The sequence below is a fragment of the Protopterus annectens genome, chromosome 2.part2, assembly GCF_019279795.1.
Source record: "Protopterus annectens isolate FY-2018-M chromosome 2.part2, PAN1.0, whole genome shotgun sequence".
NCBI classification, from domain to species: Eukaryota; Metazoa; Chordata; order Ceratodontiformes; family Protopteridae; genus Protopterus; species Protopterus annectens.
In genome coordinates this window covers 273,970,321-273,994,970 of record NC_056730.1, presented here as the reverse complement: position 1 = coordinate 273,994,970, position 24,650 = coordinate 273,970,321, and the positions used below count along the sequence as shown (strand labels likewise).

Here is a 24,650-nt window from a genome sequence, read left to right as displayed (position 1 = left end):
CTTCTAAACAAGCTAAATCATGAACTAGCATCACCACTAAATACTCTTTTCAATCATAGCCTAGCCACAGACTTTGTTCCTGTGGAATGGAGAACAACTACAGTCATTTCCCTTTACAATGGTGGCCTAGCAACAGACCCAGGGAATTACAGACCCATAAGCCTGACCAGTCTCATTTGTAAGTCCATGTAGCATATCATTATGGACTTCATAAATAAAGACATAAGTGACCTCCAAACCACGGATCCTATCCAATTTGGTTTCATGAAGGGCAGATCCTGCTTGTTAAATCTGGTGGATTTCTTTAAAAGAGTGACCAAGGCCATTAAAGAGGGCAAATCTGTGCATACAGCATACCTCAACTTGGCATAGGCTTTCAACACAATCCCAAATTCAGGCATTACCAATAAACTTAGCAAACTGAAAGTAAACTTCATTATAAGATGGGTTGCCAACTAGCTCACAAAACAGACACACACTATCAAAGTGGGTGACTCCACATCAATCAGCAGACCTGTTACCAGCAGGATGCCACAGGGGTCAGTGCTTGGCCCCCTACTGTTTGGTACATACTTCTCAGAAGTCCAGGTCAAAACTAAAGGCTTGTGTCTGACAAAGTTTGCAGATGACTGCAAACTAGGTGCAATCACTGAATCCCCAAATGATGTCAGCGTATTCCAGGAGGGTCTCACACATGGTCTCAAACTGAATGCAGACAAATGCATCAGCATTCCTTTCAGCATAAACAATTTCCCTTCACACTATCAAATCAACAACAATACCCTAAGTACCCATAAAGTGATAAGGGACCAGGGATCACAGGTTGATCACGACTTTAACTTCAACCACCACTTGTCCCACCATTGTAAAGAAAGCCTTACACATAGCTCATTTAATTAGTAAAGGCATCACCTCGAGAGCAAAGAGGTTAAAATCCCCCTATACTTGGCACTTATCCAGCCCATAATTGAGTAAAACGCCCCATTCGGTATGTACTGTACTAAGTACCTGCAGCAATTACAGAGACCTCAGAGGTTTCTAACAAAGAAGATCAATGGTCTCCAACATGTACCTTACACAGACTGACTAAAATTCCTATCAATGTACTCCGTATTGTATAGACTTCTTAGGGGAGATTTATGCCTGGCCTTCAGAACAACCCAAGACCCAAACCGAATGAACTTACTGCATATTTGTAAATCAAATGAGTCTAGGGCTACTTGTTTCAGAGACTTAAACAAGGTATGTGACTTGAATAAGACATACTGGAATAACAGATTTATCTTCCAGCGACTGCCATGTCTTTGGGACAGACTACCAGTTATTGTGAAACAGAGCACCTCTATAACACTGCTCAAGAGGAACCTGGACGAGTGGATGGGGCATTGTAAATTCTTACCAGATATAGTGTTCACAACCTTCCTGGACATGGGCAGTCATCACTAAATGCAATCTTGGGTATTGACTAGTACATCTATGGTATTACATTTGGTTGAAACAGCTAGGCTTAAAATGACCTCCAGGTTGATAGCCTAGTAATCTCCTATGATCCAAGGATTTTATTGCATAGGCTTCTAAGGTTAAGGGTCATTATATTTTGGATTATAAGACATGCTCTAGGGTGTAGGTTAGTGCAAGGACCTGGATTTGGTTGGATGTCTCTGCATTGTAGCAATATGTAAATTAGATATGAGCATAGTGTATTATGTTTTTTGAAGCAGCAGATAAGGTATGGTTTGGTATGTGAAGTGGTTAGGAGTTTAGGAGCTGACTAGTAGGTGAAGGTATAGTAAACTAATTGCTGGGAGATATTAGAGAAGCTGCTGGGTTGAGATGGGTGTGTGGTGGTGGAGGCATCTGATGATGAATAATTTGTTGGAGTTTGAGTTGATAGTGATGGTGCACGGGTGAGGATTATTAACAGAGTTGTTAGACAGGATATTAGAAGCATAATTAGTTAATAAGATATGTTTGAGAAGGTTTAGTGGTGGTATAGAGGGTATGTTTATTCTTAGAGGAAGAAGTAATGTTGGTCATCAGGGTTGGATGTAAGTGTAGGGGATGAGTATTAGAGGGAGGATTTAGGTAACTTATTGGAGAACATAGTTAAGTAGAGGGATATCCTGACTGGTATTCTGAAAGTTGGGTGGAGTTCTTTAAATATAAGTGCATAAGTAGTGGGGTGAGTAAGAACTGGGGGTAGGGTAGAGAAGCAGAGTGATGCCTGAGTGGAGCAAGAGCAGAATGGAGTGAGCTGACCCACGATAGTGGTGAATGTACAAGAAAAACAATCAGTAAAACCCTTAGAGGTGCGTATATACCCCCCAAAAAACATAGAATTCTTATAATACTTTCACAGACTGAGCGTTGTGTTATATCTTAATGTTTTTATATTTATATACTGACAAAAGTCAGTCCAATAGATAAGAATAGTAAACCCTCTGTTAATATCAGCATGAGCACCTTTTCCTTTGGGTAGAGGTTGGCCAGTTTAAAATCTAAAGCTATGCCGCATACTTATAGCAGCTGCAAACAATTATTTGAGTTTTATGTTATAATTGTCCCTGGGTGCATTTTTAAGGGCCGTGGACTGTATGCACTGGCTTTCTGAGTGATGCTAAAAGGGGAAGTGATGGCAGCTAATTACGAAAAAAGCTTTACGTGACTCTACATGATATGAGTACAATGGCAGGTACAAATCCTCATTGAATTACTGAAGAAACCTCTGGAGCTCATAGTTTGATTCCTGCAAATGGAGAATTTTAAATGAAAACAATACTTCAACAGAAGTATTGCTAAGAGCAGTTGTATGATACTGTTCCTCCAGGGTGATATCACACATGAATCAGGCATGGCAGTAGCACTAGCAGTGTCTAGCAGATACACATTTACTAAACCCTAAAAACTGTTTACTGATTCAGTCAGTTTGAAAATGAGCATTTGGCTGAGTTCATATATTCAACGGGTGTGACTTCATCCAGCAGCAATTAAACATTTTTTAATTGCCTTGCCATTTTGTTACTCCTTATTAGCATACAAGGAGATGCTCATTTTAGGTATGCTGCTCATCACCATGTTATTACATAGCCATTAGTATATACCATACCAGATATTGCTGATTACTACGGCCATGTCCTGCTTGTTTTTCTGAATTGCACAGACCCTGCAAATGGCCAGTCTTCATACAAATTCTCTTACCATAATAAGTTTATATGTTCACAGTTATATACTAGGCTACTGACCACCAGGGTGTTGATTTGGAGGGGTATGTTAGTTAGGAGGTTGTTAATTTTTAGTTGAGGGTTATGTTAGTCAGGCAATATTTACTGTCAGCCTCTGTCTATCAGAGACAAGGGGACCAGACCAGGGTTGAATTTGTGATTTCCCATCCAATGGTCAAGGTTACATCTGAAAATAGTTAGGGATAGACTCTGTTCATATGGAAGGAAAGCCTATTCCAGGGGATGGGGATCCTTTGAGACACACAAATCTTTCTTGTCAGCATGTTTTATTTATGTCAAAAGCAAAGCTCAGGAACAAACCAATTACACGCAAGGTGGAACCAGTGCAAGGTTCAAACCAAGAACATCCAAGTAAACCAAAACGAACCAGCACAAAGGAGAAAAGTGCCTAAATCTTAGTTTATTGTGGCAATATCTGAATCTACATAATCCAAACCGGTTTTGGCTATATATCAAGCCTTCCTCAGTGCAATAGAAATAAAAGTAATCTAGAAAGCACATCCTGGTTATTCCTTATATACCCAAGACTATTAAAGGTGTATACACCTCAAAACAATATATACATACATTTCACAAGTGAAAAGTATAAACTATAAAATAAAAATATATGTATGTCTGAGTAATGAATCCATTAACTTAAACAAACTTCAAAATACATCAAATGATAGGCTGACACCAACTGACTATTTTATTTCATTTAAACCAGGTTTGAATAAAGCTCTTAACCTGGTAATCCATGAGGATTCCATATTATTTTATCTGCCATGCCAGCCTGCTTTAAAATTTCTATGCATGTCAATTTTGTCAATAATAGTGAATTTAAATTGTGCAGTTTGGTGAATCATGGTATGTTTATATAGAGCACTGGAGATTTTATGATTTCTGATGGCGCTAAGGTGTTCACTTATCCGATGTCTGAGTGGTCTTGAAGTTTGGCCTACATAAAAAGAGAAACATGTGCATGTGGCCAAATAGATCACCCAATCAGTGCTGCAGTTACCAAAAATTTTTATCTGGTATACCCTGGAGGTATTGCAACTAGTAAATTCTTTGGTCTTAAAGATATGTCTGCATGCACTGCAATGACCACAAGGAAAACAGCCTATCAATGGGTCACCAAATAGGGTTGTCTGAATCGGTGTGGGCGGATTATACCTTTTGTAATGTGTAAAATGGGAATGGATGGTTCTACCCCTACGATAAGAAAAAGCACATCTTTCAGGTAATATCTCATTCAAATGTTCATGAGTCCGCAAAATATCCCAATGATTATTAATGATGTCTCTAAATGAGGGTGTGTTACTGCCAAATGTAGTGACAAACCTGATGGGTTGAGATGTTATTGCTTTAGGTCTATTATGTGAATGTTTATATTGTAAAAGTTGTGATTTGGGCATCTCTTTAACCTGATTGATAGTTTGGGCAATGTGATGTCTATGATACCCTCTACTTATCAATCTGTCAGTCAGATCTTGTTCACATTCTGAATGGGATTCTTGAGAAGAACAAATACGTTTCATACGTAAAAATTGAGATTTGGGGATGTTGTTAATGATGTGGCGGGGATGATAACTAGATGCATGCAAAAGTGTGTTATATTGTGGAAATTACCTATGTACACGAGTTGCCAGCATTTGATCAGCCTGTCGAGAGACTAATACATCCAAAAAACTATTTCTTGGTGTTGTATATTTAGAGTAAAAAGAATATCCCATGTGTTGTTGTTCAAGCAAAGCTCAGATCTTTATATCTAGTGTTTCTGGTGCTATTCATTTTGTGGATGTGCAAAATGTCTATCATGTCTAGATCCGAGGATACATTACATGTCAGTTATATATCACTTCTCAATATGCTGTAGGAGACTGAGTAAAGAGACAGGGATTTAGGGTGATCTGTATATCACAAGGGCTTAATACCCTGGATTCTCTTGGTTAGGAACATCTGTGGGAATGCCATCTGTTGAATATGACTGGCCATTACACGCTGAAGGGGGCATTGTACTCAATGATGGGTCTGATAAGGGCTGAGTAAAGTAGTACTAGAACTTCCTTGAATCTGGATGCCACACCCTTACTTATAAGTAAGGCAACATAGAATTATTTCTAACAACCTTGTCTACTTCATCATCATTATTATCGACTTCCTTTACCCATTTTCTACATGGGGATGGAGTGTCACTGATGATGATGATGATGACTTGACTACTTGTTGGTCAAAGACCAGATCACTTTCTACATATGTTCCCAGATCCCTACCTATTGGGTCAATTCTTAGGGATGCCTTATCGATGAAGTAATTAACATGGGTGGACTTTTTCCCAAAACGCACTATAGTGCACTTCTTGGCACTGAGTTTTAATCCATGACTTTGGAAGCAGTTATTTGTCTGTGTTAGACCTTCTTGTAGGATTTCAAGATGTTAATGTCATGGGGTCTGTCTGCAGTCATCTGCAGACCTGGGGAGCCAGAGGCCCTTGAAATTAGCCCTGACCTCTGAGAAGTAGATGCCAACAGGAGTGGCCCAGAACTGAGCCCTGAGGTATTCTGCTGGTGTCTGGTCTCCTGCTGGAGGTGGTCTCACAAATCCTGATTTCATGGGTTCTGTCTGTGAGCCAGATGGCAATCCAGCAAGTTATGTAGGGATTTATGCCTAGCTTGGTGAGGTGTCAACAATAAATGAGTGGGGTATTGTATTGAATGCCTTAGCCAAGTCTAGATAGGTGGTATGCATCATACATTGCCTTGACACCCCTCTCAAAGAATTTTACCATGTTAAGTATGCATGACCTTCCTTTGACAAAAATAAACTGGGATGGGTCTAGTGTCTGTAGGTTACCAATATCTGTTGATCATTTTCATGATAATTCATTCCATTGTTTTGCATATTATACTGTCAGACTAGTGGGTCTCTAGCTTTTCGGGTCAGCTGATAGTGCACCCTTGTGAAAAGGGATATCCACTGTAATTCTTCTTTCACATAGTTCATAGCCTGTTTTGGGGCTGTAGATGAAAAATGACTCAAGTGTTCCTGAGGACATGTCTCAATGTGACAATCGTTTCTGAATTTGGCCCATGGTGTCAGATAATAAATAAATAAATAAAATAAAATAAAAAAAGTATTTCTGTTTAGCCAGAACTGAGTTTCCATATGGTAGCATGAATTTCCTAAGTGCCTCTTTACTGGCATAGTTGCAGAAATATGAAAAATGTGTTTATCTGTATAACTAAAACATAGAGACAGTTGGTCAAATTAATACAACTACATAAAACAAAACAAACAAAACAAATAAAACCAAAAGAAAAGATGCACCACAAAACATTTCTTCAGATTTTATTATGGCCTTCCGTCTTTATATGTACAAAATGGACTTGTTCAGAATTGCACACCATGCTAGAAACATATTACTGTAGGCATCCCTGTTCTGTTCTTCAGCTTCCAGTGCTCATTTGGCCTTTCAAAAGAACATTTGCTGGTAGTATAACTTTGTAGGGCTTCTGAGCATCTGAAAAGGGCAGAGTTAAGAGTGAGGCTGTATCCAGCCTACAACAGGACTCTTTTTAATAGGTAAACTGAAAAAAATGAGTCTGTAAATCCACAGTGATGTCTATCTGTCTATCCGTCTGTCTAGCTACCTATCTATCTATATACTGAAAAAAAGATACATTGGAGAACTTTTACCTGCCTTCAGTTATCTCCAACCATATTATGCTTCCATTAGCAAGGATCCTAGTATGTTAACCTTTGTAGTTATGGTGACTGTACAGACACAACTGTATGTACTTATTGAAAGGTATAGTTAAACTGTTTAGACGCATTCCTTATAAATGCATAGGCAGGTATATTCCACATAAGCCATGGCATACACTTCTTTTTTTCTTTTAACTAATGGAAAACTATACTTGGGGGCTACATTCTGGAAAGTGACATTTTGGAGTTTAAGTTGATATGTAATTCTAAAAATCCTGGCTGTACCTCTGATTTCATAGGTCTGTAGAATGATGTACATTTTTTCCAGTATAGTTTTTATGGCTCTTTTCAGCTGGTATTTAATACCCGTAACAAAAAAAAAAAAAAAACATATTTTAAAGTTTTGGACATGTACTTTTTTTCTATTATTTTGCAGCCATGTGGGTTGATGTAACTCAGGGTTTACTTGTGAACAGGTACAATAAACTGACTTTAGCAGAGTTTTACATTATGCTGACAGAGGAAGATAAATCCAGAATTATAGGAAGATGCTTGCTAACAACGACTTACTGTGGTCACAGTTCATTGTCCATGAGCCCTGAGTCATCATTGGGGGGTCAGTGAAGGTACTCACTCCCTATTTAAAGGTGTGCTGCTATTCTTGCCTGCAGAATCCATCAGCAGGCATGTTGTAGTAAGAAGATGAAGCCAGCTGGCAGCGACCACACAGGTGGGAGGGCATAGGTTATGGTGAGGGCTTATCGGCTGTATGGTGGCTGTTTAGTCACCTGTAACATTGCCAGTATTGTTGTCACTATCTCTTTTATTTCTTTTATTTTAATAACAATTTATTAATATTAAAACAATAAAAAGATAAATAAATGAACCATGTGAAAGGGGGTTTGTGTTGGTTGAATTATGACCAGCACTTCAGAAAGATGAAAGTCCCCTCAGGTGGGAGACACGGCACCCTGACATATGGCTCCATGCCATGATGGACAAGAAGGTGCCTATGAGTATTGAGGGAGGGACTTGTAATACAAAAGATACAAGGTTTTCCTGGGCATTCAGTCAGTGCATATGTGTGGCCCACTTGCAAATATAACCACTTGCGTTCAGGATGTGTGAAGGGTCATCCTGCTTCCAGGTATTGGAGCTTGTTGCCAAGGGACAGGTTGACTTTTCCTACATAGTAGCAAGACAGCAAAATGGGACCAAATTAATGTTAAACAGAGCTTTGGTGAAAAAAGCAGCAACCAAATGAACCATGTAAAACACATGACTCTGAAATGACAAATATCCTGTTTAATTAACACAAAGCTTTCCTTCCTTCTTCAGTGTGAACAAATAAAATTAAAAGAAACCACTACATTAAATAAAACATTTAAATAAATCACAAGACACAGCCCACCAGTCAAAAAGCACCATCCATTAATTAACTCAGCATTTAAAAACATAGCACAAAGTATGTATAAATAATAGTCATCAACTTCTTTCTTAAAAATTAAATAATAATAATAAACTCATTTTAAACACATTTGTTTCAATTTCAACATAAACTTAATGATAACTGCAGCATAAATAGCAGGTGCACAGTCAGCTTGCATATGAATGATCCATTTATAGTGACTTACTTTAGTTTATTGCTCATATCACCACCCTTCATATTTTTATAAACTATAACTACTACTCTAAACATAAAACTGTACTCTAAACCAAATTCAATGATATTTTTAGCTAAGGCGTTAGCTTTCTAATGCTTATCCCTATATAAAACACTGAACATTTTGTGCAAATAGCTTAAGATACAATATTAGCAGTATTGCAGATAGCAAATAATTTAAATTCATATATTTTGTTCATTCTTGAGTGGTAAGCATTGACATTTTTCTCCAATTTATATCCAACAAACAAATTTCATCCTTTAAAAAACTTAATTTAAAATTTAAACATTGTTAGTTAATATACATTTGCAACATGAACAGTTATGGCAAGGAAACGTCCCAAACTTATTACTTATTTTCCTCCTCTTAATATAATTCATGTCTTTGTAACAGACATTTTTTCAGATTAGAATAATTTCTCTGCGCAAAGCCACATTTTGCTACAACTATTTGTCTAAGTTCAGGCATTGCTTCAAAGATACCCCAATTTAAAAAAAAAATGTTTTGAACTTCAGATGTTCTCCTGCTATAAGTAGTAATATATTGTAAGCTATTTTGTCTATTACTTTAAATAGAGTTAATATTACATCTTCTATCATCCATAACATAAGGTTTAGCTAAATCATCTCTCTCATTTATATCCTCACTCATGAGCTCATTCAAGATCTCATTCTTATAACTTCTGTTTTTAAATTCCTGCAACATATCCTTCATTTGCTCACTACATTTACGTGTATCACTATTTAGCCTGCTAACTCTTTATAACTGACTTGCCACAATACCTTTAAAAGTATGCACAGCATGCATACGTTGCTAGTGCAAATATCTATTGGCCTACACCTCCTTCATATAGATGCTTCTGTGGATATCATTGACATTTTTCTCCAATTTACATCCAACAAACAAATTTCATCCTTTAAAAAACTTAATTTAAAATTTAAAAACTTGTAGTAGCATTTAAAAATGTAATAAATTCAATTAACTCTTCTTCATTGCCCTCCCAGACAAAAAAAAATATATCATCAATGAAATGTTTAAAAAAGGAGATCTTGGATGAAAAGGCAGGTGGGCCATTATAAATACAATGATCTTCTCATTGACTAAGAAAAATGTTAGCAAAGCGTTGGTGATGAGAGTACCCATCACCATGCCTCATATTTGATGGTAAACTTCACAATTAAGCAATAAACACATTATTGGTTAAAACAATTTCAAGCAGTTCACACAAAGGTTCAACCTCTCTTCCACTAATGACACATAAAAAATCATATACAGCATCTATACCATAACTGTTTGGAATTATCTAAATAATGAATTGATATCAAAGCCACAAACAGGAAATCATTACTCTTTGGAGACATGCCATTCATACAATTTAATTAAGAAATCTCCTGTATCGTGAATATAACTTTTCACATTATTAAGAAATCCACTGAAAATAGACTGTGAATGCAGGGATATAGGCTATGTCACTCACCCTGTGTCAGACACAATAGGCCTCATTGGTGGGTAGTTTATGTTTTTTTGGATTTTTAGGAAACCATAAAGAACAGGGGTATTCAGGCAAGGTACATTAAAATAATTAAATAATTCAAGGGAAATATAACTTATTCACTGCAGATCACAAACTGACACATTAACCTTATATATAAAACTAGAAATTTCAGTATAATTCATTTTCTTAAAAGTGTCCATCATTCAAAAAGTCATTCATATAAGATATGCAATCTTTCTTGTCCAATATTACCACCGCACTGCCTTTATCAGCTTGCTTTATGATAATCTTAGCATTATTCTGCAACTTTAACAGGGCCTCATGTTCATCATATGTTAAATTATATAACTTAGTGGTATCACATTGTACATACAATCGCTGAAGCTGCTGTTCACAAGCATTATAAAAGGCAGTGACAACTGCACAGATAAAAGGTACAAAAACATTTGATTTCTTACATGCATTTGCATTGATGAAGAATCCTTAAATATTGATGTTACATCAATGTTCCTAACAAGGATCTTTAGATCTGTCAAAGCTTTTACTATCGTATCCGTGTTGGATGGGACAAATTTAGGTCTATAATATCTTCTCGAATATTTTAAAAACCCAACGCTATCTACAGCAAAAATGTCGTGCAGTGAACTGTTAATAGTGAGACTGCAATACAGTGACGATTAGAAAACTTGCCCTTTCCTCGCTGTAGTGCGATCTAGATTTGGTATATATAATTATCGGGGGTGTGGGGGGTGCAGCCCCCACAATAGCAAATTCACTGAACAGCATTTTCACTGTAGATAGCGTTTGCTGTTAAAACTTTCGAGGAGATAATATAGACCCAACAAATTTGGCCCTTTGTCCAGAATGGTAATATCCATTGATGTTAAATTCAAACTGGATAGATTAATCACTGCTTGACTATTCATCATGCTTGATGCACCATTCGGCTGGTCCACTATAATTTTGTTTTCCTCCTCCTCTGCCTCTTCCTCTTGACCGTCCCCTCGAAGGTTCCCGACTGCAAACTATTATCCTTCCCAATAAGTTGGGATGCATCAGAGCTGAAGGTTGCCAAAAATCCTAAGGTTTATTCATATTCTCACACACCACACATGCATAAGAAGTCCCTACATTGTTGACCAATGATGCGACATTCAAGTTCAAATTCTGTAGAGCTGTTTCTATAGGAGCATTTAAACCGACATTCTGTGTAACATGCTTATTTGAATGATTGAAAGTAGCTATAACTTCTCATAGTGTAATGATGTCTAGTGCATACATGGATTCTTTTGAATAATTTTCTCCCTATTCCCCTTTTTCTCTTTATTTTCCTGTGATCCCTTATGCCAATAAAAGATGTCTCCAGCTTTAAAATCATTAATATCTCTTATGAGATTATGCTTTTTTGTAAGTCCTAAATGGCACTCATATTGAGACAGTCTTTCAAGCATTTGATTATATGTCTGCACAGGGTCTTTAATAGAAGGCATTGTAGATATCTTACCCTCCATCTTTGATATTTCTTCCTGCAATTCATTTTCAATTTTATTAAAAAACTGGTTCATAAGACTCATGTAGTCGGCACTTAATTTCATGTTGAGTTCCTGCCAATTTTTTTAGGATCTTCAGATACTTGTTGCCAAATGCAGGCATTTTCAAAATCCTCAAGCCCTGTGGGATAACCCCGAGCTTCAAATAAGCTGACAAGCTTAAATGTTGTAATTGGAGCTGCTTGAAGTTTTGCACTTTCATTTCTAAAGCCTCGGTATAAATCACAATATTGTCAGTACATTAAATATCAATTCCAGCATTATTTGTAGAAACAACTGCATTTGCAGGAGTAGGGGATTTGCATGTATCATTAGTAAGTCCTGTAATGATCAACCCACTTTTTCTACATCTCAGACAGATGGAGAGATTGGTAAGGAGTGCAACACTTTCTTTCATGCCAAGCCACCATTTCAGGGACACAAAGGGAGCTTTGGCAGGGGACCCAAACGTGCCACACTGGGCCTATTCCCCCATTTGTCTAGATACATTTTCCTGTTTACTGTCACATTACTCAGATCAAAGGGGTCTATATTAGAACATCGAAGTTTCAGGTCTTCGAATGTTCTAATATCGACACCTTGTAACCGAAAACCAGTAAGACGGAAAATTTAGACCATCAAATTTTTTCCTTGGGAAAAAATTTGCTGTTCCAAAACACATACACACAACACAAACACACCAACCACACAGCAATCCACACACATACACCTTAAATCTTACATCTAAACCTACACTAAACTGTACATACACCACTATCTACCCACTTACCTTAACCCAAACCCTAACCCTAAGGTTTGTCACTATCGCACACACACCTCACCCGCACCCTAACCCTAACTCACATATCCCACCCTAACCCTCACGTCCAAACATTCGCACACTTACCTGAACCGCGCCCTAACCCTAACTCACCTATCTCACCCTAACCCTCACGTCCACACAATTGCACACTTACCTGAACCCGACCGTAACTTTCCACCGCAGAGCTGAAAATAGCGAAGTGACAATAACGGACAACCGAATTCTTTCCCTTGGAAAGAATTCTGTTATCTAAAAATTCGCTATTTTCAGCTTTCGTTTACTAGGTGTCGATATTAGAACATTCAAAGACCTGACACTTCGATGTTCTAATATAGACCTGATCAAAGGGTAACAGGCACCCATATTAAAGGCTTTTTCAAAGGTTTTCCTATCCACTCCACAGCCCTGTTAGAGTCCAAATTAGTTAACAATGTGTGATCCATCAAAGGACACAAACACATTACTGCTAAGCTAATAGAGAAATAGCAGTGATCTGGAAGGATAATTGGCCCCTTTTCCTCCCTTCCATAGTTTTTATTTAAAATTTCCCCTATCTGCCTTGTTCCCAAGAAACAGGAGGGTGAGTTCTGGTTGATATATCACTTGTCTCATCCAGTAGGGAATTCAGTCAATGATTTATTTTATTTATTGACACCAAACTGACCAAAGTACATTACTTTTCTTTGGATCAGGCAGCAGAAGCCATCATAGGCTATACTGACCCCTTGTTCAATAAGATGGATATACAGTCTGCTTTCTGTCTTCTTCAAACAAAAACAGTCCTTGAACCAAATAAGGAATCAGATGCAAAAACCAGAGAATACAGGAAAAGAAAAATAATCTGGTTCCACACAGCAGTGAAAATCAATATGTCCTTTATTGTAGTAAGGTAAGCGCTTTCTCGGAATAACATCCGCTTCATCAGACCAACAAAGATAGAATAACAGTTACATTTTTAAATACTAAAACATCCAATCAAAAATCAGATAAAATGCATCATAGCTAAATGCCATGTGATAAAATACATCTGTAGAATATATAGATCTTTAAAAAGTTGAATAAAAACAAACTAAATGAACAATATGTACTTAAAAATGGTAACAAATACAACAGTAAAAAATAATAAAAGATGGACTATTGAAATATATATGATAACATATTAAAAGAGAAATCAATGCTTTAATGGCCATCCTTTAAAGAAGGGTTCAGGGAAACTGTTGTTTAAACCAGGAGGTTTATCAGCTTGAAAGCGCAAAATCCATTTCTGTTCACTAGATTCTGTTCTATTATTTATGTCACCTCCTCTTTTGGTACTATGCAGAATTTCTAGTACCATAAAGCTAAATTTATGTTCTTTATCCTCTTTAGCTACATGCAATGATAGTGCGGGGGTTTCTTTAACATTCCTAATATCTCTAAGGCATTCAAGTATTATATCCTTAAACACCCTGTTTGTTTTCCCTATGTAAAATGAGAAGCAAGTAGTACAATAACAAAAATAGACATTTTTTTTCGACAATCTGCATAAAAAGCAGTATCTATCTTAAAACCCAAAGTGGGATATGTGAAATGATAATCAATGTGTATATGTGTACAGGCCGTACAATTCCTACACAGATATGTACCAAGTCTATCAGATATTATAGTTGATTTAGTATTAAAGGATCAATAACAGAGCTGACTTTTAAGTGATCTATTATTTCTAAAAGCAAAATCTGGCTGTGTGCCAATGACCCCATTCAACTCATGTACAGTAAACAGAATATCCCAGTTCTCTTTAATAATATCACATGCTACATGCACATTGCTGGCAAAAGTCAACAGCATCCTTAGTTTATTCCTAGAGGTATCAGTGGAAGCGTCACTTGAGAAAGTATTGTCAGTATTATCCCTGTTGTTAATACTAGTGGGGAGGGGGGAAATATATGGCTGGCACTTACCTGACCTATGCCACCATCCTTCTGCTACTTGAGAATCAGTATGTTTACTGCTATAGCCTCTTTCTAAAAATTCTTGTTTAAGTGTTTGTAATGCAACAATGAGACTATCATCATCATTAAAAAGTCTCATAGTTCAAAATATCGGTCCTTTCAACACATTAAATTTCGTATGATTCGGATGCATACTACCATAGTGTAGAACATTATTCTTTTTCTTATACAAAGTAGTAGACACAGTGAATAGATTATTTGCAGTAATTTTAACATCCAAAAACTCTACTTCTTTATCAGAATATTCATAGGTAAAACTCAAGAAAGTATTTAACTGATTTAAGTATAAAAGAAACTCTTGTAGCCGCTGCTCTGAGCCATGCCACAACAAAAAAATATCATCCACAAAATGTTTATACCATTTCATGTTAACCTGGTATTCATTATTCGAAAGTACATGTTTAGCTTCCTAATTAGCTAGGGATAGGTTGGCGTAGCTATTAGCACAAGCTATGCCCATAGCTACGCCAACTTTTTGCGCATAATAAACACCATTAAAAGTAAACATTGTTTTCTAGGATGATTTCCAAAAGTGTGCAATAAGTGTCACCTTAGTATCAGGGGTGTTTCTCTCACACAGTAATTCTCTGACATTTTCAATTCCCCATTCATTGGGTATAACAGTGAACAATGATTCAATATCCAGAGTTACAAATAAACATTGTTCTAAGATAATTTCATTTTGTTTAGATAGCTCATTTAAAAAACTCTTGGTATCCTTTAAAACAGTGCTACAATTAGCCAAGGCAGCATGCAAAGTCTTTTCTACAAAGATAGAAAGTGGCTCAGTTAACCAACTTCAGCCTAAAACTATAGGGCGCATAGGTGGAGTTAAAGGATTCTTATGTATTTTGAGTAGACCATACATCAAAGGGACTGTTGGTTGTTCTACCTTGAAATACTCAGTTGTTCAGATATCATGCCTGTTATTAATAAATCAAAGATCAAAAACTACTTTTTCTATGACACTACTAAGTATATGCATAGGTAAGATGGCATATGTATCAACATCACTGAGATGACTTAACATAGATTCTATATATTTTTCCTTGTCGATAATAACAATACCTCCTCCTTTATCAGCTGGACATATTTCTATACTATTTACTTCTTTCAACTCAACTAGAGCTTGTATCTCTGCAGCTGATAAATTACTAAAATTATTAGTTTGCTTAAATCCTAAGGTATATTCATATTCTCACACACCACAGATGCATAAGAAGTCCCTACATTGTTGACCAATGATGCAACATTCAAGTTCAAATTCTGTAGAGCTGTTTCTATAGGAGCATTTAAATCGACATTCTGTGTAACTTGCTTATTTGAATTATTGGAAGTAGCTATAACTTCTGATAGTGTAATGATGTCCAGCGCATACATGGATTATTTTGAATAATTTTCTCCCTATTTCCCTTTTTCTATTTATTTTCCTGTGACCCCTTATGCCAAGAAAAGGTGTTTCCAGCTTTAAAATCATTAATATCTCTTATGAGCTTATGCTTTTTTGTAAGTTCTAAACGGCACTCATATTGACACAGTCTTTCAAGCTTTTGATTATATGTCTGCCAGGGTCTTTAAAAAAAGGCATTGCAGATATCTCACCCTCCATCTTTGATATTTCTTCCTGCAATTAATTTTCAATTTTATTAAAAAACTGGTTCATAAGACTCATGTAGTCGGCACTTAATTTCAGGTTGAGTTCCTGCCAATTTTTTTAGGATCTCCAGATACTTCTTGCCAAATGCAGGCATTTTCAAAATCCTCAAGTCCTGTGGGATAACCCCAAGCTTCAAATAAGCTGAAAAGCTTAAATGTTGCAATTGGAGCTGCTTGGAGTTTTGCACTTTCATTACTAAAGCCTTGGTATGAATCACAATACTGTCAGTCCATTAAATATCAATTCCAGCATTATTTGTAGAAACAACTGCATTTGCAGGAGTAGGGGGTTTGTATGTATCATAAGTAAGTCCTGTAATGATCAACCCAATTTTTCTACATCTCACACAGATGGAGAGATTGGCAAGGAGTGCAACACTTTCTTTCATGCCAAGCCACCTTTTCAGGGACACAAAGGGAGCTTTGGCAGGGGACCCAAACGTGCCACACTGGGCCTATTCCCCCATTTGTCTAGACACGTTTTCCTGTTTACTGTCACATTACTCAGATCAAAGGGCAACAGGCACCCATATTAAAGGCTTTTTCAAAGGTTTTCCTAACCACTCCACAGCCCTGTTAGATTCCAAATTAATTACCAATTTGTGATCCATCAAAGGACAGAAACATATTGCTGCTAGGCTAACAGAGAAAGAGCAGTGACCTGGAAGGATAATTGGCCCCTTTTCCTCCCTTCCATAGTTTCTATTTAAAATTTCCCCTATCTGCCTTGTTCCCAAGGAAAAAGGAGGGTGAGTTCAGGTTGATTCATCACTTGTCTCATCCAGTAGAGGATTCCGTCAACGATTTATTTTATTTATTGACACCAAACTGACCAAAGTACATTACTTTTCTTTGGATCAGGCAGCAGAAGCCATCATAGCCTATACTGACCCCTGGCTCTATAAGATGGATATACAGTCTGCTTTCTGTCTTCTTCCCTTGAGAGAAGAAGATTGGCCATATTTAGGCTTTCAGTTCAATGGGAACATTTTTTTGGATACTGCTATGCCAATGGGGTGTGCAACATTCAAACTATTTAGCACATCTTTACATTGATGCTGGCAAAAACGGGTGCCCTGCCAGTTAGCAGTACACTACCTAGATGATTTTTTGTAGTGGGGGAGGATCAGGATGGTGCTTTCGAAGGGGTGTACATTTTCAAGCAGCTTTGCCCCAAGTTGTGGGACCCTTGGATGATGACAAGTCAGAAGGATCAAGTTGAGTTCTGACTTTATTGGGTTTAGAAGTACACACCACTGATAACACCTTCAAGCTTCCTCAGCCCAAACTTCAACAATTCTGGCAGTTACTTTGAAGATTCTTGGATTCTGGCACAGTTTGGGTAGGAGGCATCATGCAGTTACATGGTTTGCTGAACTTTGCCTGTCGGGCAGTTTCTCCAGGTTGAACTTTACTACGGGCTGTATCTGACTTGTTGAAATATAACAGACTCGAGCACCAACTTGTCCATCTAACCAGATGGATTAAGGATGACCTTCAGTTATGGCTCACATTCTTGAGCCAGTTTAATGGAGTTTAATTTTGGCAGCTCCCTTGGACCACTGCCACCAATCTTCAGGTTTTTACTGATGCAGCTGGGGGGGGGGTATGGGGGGGTTATTTCATGGGCAGCTGGTTTGTTGAAAGGTGGCAAGAAAGTTGGTCTTTGGAGAGGAAGAGCGACATTATGGTTTTAGAAATGTTGCCCATTTTGGTGGCAGTGTCTGCATGGAAGGCGAGACTATGTGACAAGAAGATAATTTTTCACTCAGATAATATTACAGTGGTTCATGGTCTCAAAAACATTCTAACAGGTCTGGGTGGGTCCACTTATTCATCAGGCTTTTAGTTTTGCTGAGTCTACAGATTAATTTGTCATTTTTGTTTGTTCATGTCCCTGGTCATCATAATCCTTTAGCTGACAGTCTTTCCCTTTTCAGTTTTCCAGGTTTCGCCTCTTGGCCAAGCATTTGGATCCAAAAAGGGTATGCCAGTTCCTGTGGGAGTTTGGCTAATTGGAGAAGACTAGCATTATTGGTTTTGGCAAATTCTTTTGCCAGCAACACTAGGAAAGCTTATTCATTATCCCTCCAGGTTTTAAAGACATTCTACAGGTCTTTGATCCTTGGTCGCAGACCATGGGGAGTACTATTGTTGCTGCAATTTTTAGTGGCTAGGTGCACTGCAGGGGAGTCAAATAAAACTCTCAGGTTAAACCTTGTAGCTTTGGGATGGTTGGTGTGTTTTTGGGCCTGCAGGATGTGTCAGAACATTGGGTTATGGGAAAGATACTTAAGGCTCTAGAAAACATGAGGGGAACCTTTCCAGGATTTCAGAAAACCTATTTGGAGACAACTACTTCCCCTTACTATTCAAGGTCTTTATAGGATCATAGGTGAATTTCACTTGTTTGTCTCTAGAGCTGCTTTGTTCTCCTCTTTGTATGTGGGTGCTTTCTGTGCCAATGAACTTCTTTACCTTTGTTGGGAGGATCTTGTTATCCACAGGGAGTTTGTCATTATTTGGTTCAAGAAATCCAAGACTGATCAAGTTGGTAATGGCCAACAAGTGTACCTGCAAAAGACCAGTGGGCTAGTCACTTGCCCCATGCATTGGGTCAGTTTGCTATTTAATATTACCCCATTAGAGAAAAGGTCTGGCTTGTTTTTTCTGCAGACGTCAGGCAGGCCTTTTAAACGATCACAGATTAATGTAAGTCTTAGGCCGGCTTTGTCAGGGAAAGGAATTCATCCACAAGGTCACTCTTCACATTCTTTTCGGGTAGGTTGTATCTCAGACTTGGCTATGGAGGGGCACTCTATGCAGGTCATTCAAAGAACAGGAAGTGAGTCTCTGATACCTTTTTGTCATACATCAGGAATTAATTTTTATTTCTGTTGCAGGGAAGGAAGTGATTTTGCTCTTGGGCCTTCCTTTTCTTCAGACAGCATCCATCTGAGCCTTGTCCAGACCAGTTGGTCAATCATGTCCCTTTGATAGTAACATTGGACAGTTCATTCTTGTGGTTTCCCTTGTCTTAGTTGGTTTCAATTTTTTGAAATCTGGTGCAAAGTTACCATAGAAAACGCCTTGCCCAACATTGTGATAATTTACCTTGGGGAAATTATCTGGGTCAAGGTCGTAAGAAGATACTGTTTGTCAGAATATAATCTATCATCCCTAGACTGTACTGTAAGGGTGCTAGAAGGCCTCGGGCCCTTGAGATAGCCAGACATTTTATCAAAAACAGAATTGAGAGGGCTGCTAGACAAATTGGTTTCCAGGTGATTGAGCACAGTCATACTGACAGACTGGAGCCCGATTTCTATGATTTGGACAATGTTCATTTGAATAACGTGGGTTTTGACTTGTTGAATTTGGATATGGTTGTTGCTATTCAAAGTCTTTTCAAAGTTTAACTTGTTTTCTTGCATAATTCAGAATTTATTTGTGAGGCCATTGATTTGGGGGGAACAACATGGCATGCCTGGTTGGAGTGACCTTACAGCTTCACCCCCTTCTGTTACCCCCCTGTTATTGTTCAACAGCCTTGACTATCTTCAAGTTGTAACCAGATTTGATCAGTGGCCACATCAAGAGGTATGCGGCTTGTAAGTATGAGTTAAACAGGAAGCTAGGAATATGCACCCGGTTTTCTCTGAAGTGGCAGCCAGAACAGGTGAGTATACGCTAACCGACTTGAGGTGATGGTGTGATGGTATTTGTTGATATGTTCCATACAAACTATTTATGACATCACTATTGGTTGTCCTTTACTGTTATATAATAGAAAGTAACAAAGTCAATCTGGTATGTTATATGACTCGGCTCAGTGGACAACAGTTCTTAGCTTTAACGGACGGTAACCTCTTGTACAGATTTAAACTGCAACTATGATAAATATAATGCTGCCTTTACTGTTTTATGTACTCTATACACTATTCACTTTTGGAGAAAATGACACTTTAATTCTCTATGAAGGGAATTCTGAAGATATGATGCAGAATTATTACAACAGTCACATGTATATATTTAGTAACTCTAGAGATAATATCTTTAAACTGTTATTAATTTCCTGTTGTTTAGGCTCAGATCTTCAAAAATGTGATCAATTGAATCTCATTTCATAATAATCTTGCATTGATAAGCAGTAAACTATCACAAATGACAATTATCTACACTAAATATAAAATCACCAGATATCATGCCAAATTCCTTCTTGGTGACAATGATGTTTTCATCAGAGTGACCATAGGACTGAAAGTTTGAGTACTCTGGAAAATATTTACAGCTGTCAAACATCTGAGCACAAATTTGGCTTTAAGAATGCACGTGCACATCACAGAGGATTATGATTGGGTTACTGAGCATAACCAGCTTGTTATGTTTTTCAGATATGGATGCCAAGAAATTCACCTCAAGAAAAGAGAAACAAGAAAAAATGAAAAACTACACAAGATATTGAGATGTGCACCTTAGGTTTCCATATCTGCATAGGTGATGCACTGAGAGAAACGTGTCATATTGTGAAACGTTAATGGAGTTAAATTTGCAAAATGGATGCAATAAATGAAATGGCTTTGCACTTGTAGTCAAATGATAAACTGAATCTCATCCAAATTCTCATAAAAAGAACTGACATCAAGATATTGATAAATTTCACCTGACAATATCAAAATACTGCTCAATGCAAATTATACTGAGCCAGTGACTCTCACATATGCTAACCACATGCATCAGCACACAGCTGAGAAAATAGGTGATACAAGAATAAGATAGACAGAGAAGAATCTGTCATTCACTACATATGCAAAACTAATCCATTACTGAAATCAAAAATAACTAATTTTTCCTTGCATTTTATTTTGAACTCGCATGATTGAGTCAGGTCTTCCTTGAACAGAAGCCAAAATAATACCATGTATGACCTGTCAAACAGCTTGAAAGGTGTGAATGTATGTTCCCTAAACTCAGTGAAGACCTAACTCCTAATTATCAACATTTTATATAGCCATTAAAATGTGACAATCCTGTTAAATAATTATCAGTGCATTTGCTCTCTGAAACACATGGGCATGGGAAAAGGCAGTCAAGCCTTACTTATGTACAGTCATCCCCAAATGTCACAACATTTGCAAGATCCATATACAGTAGGTGTGCTAGCAAACATGTACTGTCATATTGTAGAATTATACTCCTTTGCAGTAGCAGTTTAGAGTGTAGTATCTAACTATGACTCGTATGATGTGGTCACTTTGAGAAAATAAAGACAGGTATTTTATGTGGCATTAAACATGCACATCAGGTTGCAGACCGACTTTCTCATAATGATGAGGTTCTGTTTTAGTCAAGATAAGGTTAAGTTTCATAATCAGATAGGTAATACAGACGTAATAAGAGTTTCTCTTCAGATATATGGTTCACTCAAGGCCTGTCAGAATCCCTTATATGAACTGTCTAACAAAACAGATATCAGTGCAGGTCCACTAGGATCAGTGTTCTACTCCAGTCAGTAAAGTCAAATAAAATAAATAAATAAATAAATCAAACTGCAGGGTAAAAGAAAGAAGCCTTTGTTCAGCCACACACGCCTACAAGATGTCAGATACATTGTACTGGGTGGTGCCTTATCACACTGTAATCCAGATGGGTATATTTGAAAGAATACCAAGGAAGCTTAAGACACATGTCATATACGTTCATAGCTTTGTAGGTGGTTAATGGGCATTGACCCGAAGGACTTTATAAGCCTAGCCTTGTGTACCCAATATAATACTAAAGAAACCCAATATAAAGGATCTTCCCTAAACTGCAGACCCTAGTTAGCATTTACTGTCCATATCTAGGAAAGTCATAGGTGAAATCCCCAGCAGGAATTTACAGTTTTCCATCCAGTCACCCAGGCTAAGGTTAAACACAGTCATAGAGGGGCTTTGTTTGATGTGAACTGGTAGCCTATTCTAGAGGAGGGCAACCTCTGAGAGACATATGTGTCTCTCCAGCAGGTCCTATTTATGTCGCAGGTCAGGTTAACGTCCCTGGAGAGAGTGACCCTTGTCCCATTTGACTTGCAGAGTAGCATTTCCATTAGGTTTGGATCCAAGATTGCTCTGTAGGCCAGGCACAAGTCTCCTCTAAGCAGTCTGAATGCCACTGAGTACAGTGATAGTGGCTTCAGTCTGTTAATATATGACATGTGCTGGTGGTCCCACAAATTGTTGCAGGTACCTGGTAAGGTACATATCAAAGAAAGCATTGTACTCAGTTATTGGCCTGATGTGGCCAAGTACATGGGTGCCACGACCTCTTTCACTCTTGAGGCAATGCCTTTGCTAATGTGGAATGTGATGTAGAATGCCTTCCTTACCACAGTAGATACATGGTGGTCAAACTTTAGGCTACAGTCAACTTGCATTCCCAAATCTCTCACAAGTGAGTTATTACTTAGGGTATTATTATTTGTATGATACTCTGCAAGGTTGTTTTTACTGAAGGGAATGATAATGTGATTTTTGCATTGAGTTTGAGTCCATTGTTTTGGCACCAATCATTGGCTTGTGTAAGTTCCTCTTAAATTATATTGACATGGTTTGGGGATTCAGTGATTGCGCCAAATTTGCAGTCATCAGCAAACTTAGTCAGCCACAGCCCCTCTGTTTTGTCCTGAACTTCTGAGAAGTATTTTCCAAACAGTAGAGGGGCCAGCAATGACCCATGTGGAACCCCACTGGTGAAAGGTCTGCTGGTTGAGCTAAAGTCCCCAACTTTGACTGAGTGTAATCTGTCAGTGAGTCACATAGCAACCTACCTGATGACATAAGGGTTGATATTCAATGTCTCACTTTTTTTAATTTCTCCAAGTCTTTTGGGTTTCTAATACCATGATGGGAATGGACCTCATTCCTAAGTCAATGTACAATTGAAGTTTATGAAATTAGTATTGTTTCAGTCTTTGATGTCAGCACCCGCAATATGCCCAGTAATGAGTCCTTCTGAAATTCGTACAAGGTTACATAACATATCTAAATACAACTGTAAATTCTTTTTTATAAGACCCATTGCTCCTACTACCATTGGAATTGTCTGGGTCTCGTTTATTCCTGCAAATCCTGATATTTTATGACTTTGTGTCTCTCTGTATGCAAGACAATGTAGTCACTGGGTATGGCGATTTCAATGACCAGTGATATTCAGCTGGGAGAGTTTATCAATGATGCCTAAATGTGGGATTGTGTTGAAGGCCTTGGCTAAGTCAAGGTAGGCTGTATGCACAGATTTGCCTTTGTCTATGTCTCAGGTGATGTTTTCAAAAAAGTACACTAGTTTTAACAGGCATGACCTGCTTTGACAAAACAAAATTGTGTTGGATCAAGGGTTTGGACATCACCTATATCCTTATTTATAAGGTCCATGATGATTCACTCCATGGCCTTACAGATAAGGCTGGTTAAGCTTATGTGTCAGTAGTTCCCAAGGTCTGCTGCTGTACCCCCTTTATGAAGGGGGATGATGGTTTCTTTTTTCATTTCAGCAGGGATAAAACCAATACTGACGCTGTGGTTGAAGAGAGTACCTAATGGAGTTGCTAACTTATGTTTTAGTCCAATTAAAATGCAACCTGGGATGCCATCCGATCCCATAGAGGCTGTGTTTTTGGCCTTGGAGACAGCATTAATGACTTGCTTTTTGGAGATGCAAGATGGGGGAGATGTAGAGGGAATGCTTTGTGGAATGTTTAGAGGGGATGGGGGAATACATTTTTGCCAAACCTGTCAGCTAATAGGTTAGCTATTTTCACAGGCTCAGTGTGTGATGCCATCCACAGCTAGTTTAGCACATGTCTGGGTCCTACCTTTTAGGTTATAGATATAGCTGAAGCACACCTTATGGTTATCCTTAGCTATTTGTGATCAGATTTAACCAGTGAGGATCTATAATTGTGATGGTGCAATAGTCACTCATGTTGGTAAGGACCAGGTTGTACATATTTGAGCACCTTGTGGGGTTGCATGCTATTTGTTCCAGGGCATTAATATTAATAAAGTCCATGAGCCTTTGTGTGAGCATGTTGGTAGTCATATACATTTCTCAGTCAATGGAGGGACAGTTAAAACTGCCAATGACTACAGTGTTTGGTGGTAATTTGATTGACTCAAGTAGGTCCAAATAAACAGCGTGGATATCTTGGTTCATTGAAGGGGACTTATAGCTAATGATGACTTGAAGTGGGGGGTCTTACCCACAATCATTTGAACTTGGAGTAACTCCATACAGTCTTCCTGTCTTAACAGTCTAGAGGTGTATTTATCGTTGTTGAAGACTGATACTCCACCTCCTTTGGTCCTCACATGTTCATTTTGTGGTCTGAAAGTGTGGAAAGCATTGTAGCTTTGCAAGGCTGGGGTACTCCCTGCAGCTCTGAACCAAGTTTCTGTGACTGCACACATGTCAATATCCTCCAGGGAGAGGAGTACTTCCAGAGAGTGCAATTTCTGATTTAAACTCCTAGCATTTAGTAGCATAACCTTTTATTTATGAGTGATATTTTCACATCAGAAATTTT

The 24,650-nt window shown here is 37.9% G+C and overlaps 1 protein-coding gene across 1 annotated transcript in view; it reads right to left on the bottom strand.

Annotated features, from left to right (window-relative positions):
* The window catches only part of ADGRB3 (adhesion G protein-coupled receptor B3), a 3,555,978-nt gene that overhangs the window by 2,892,235 nt on the left and 639,093 nt on the right, over window positions 1-24,650 (bottom strand). The window lies entirely within an intron of this gene.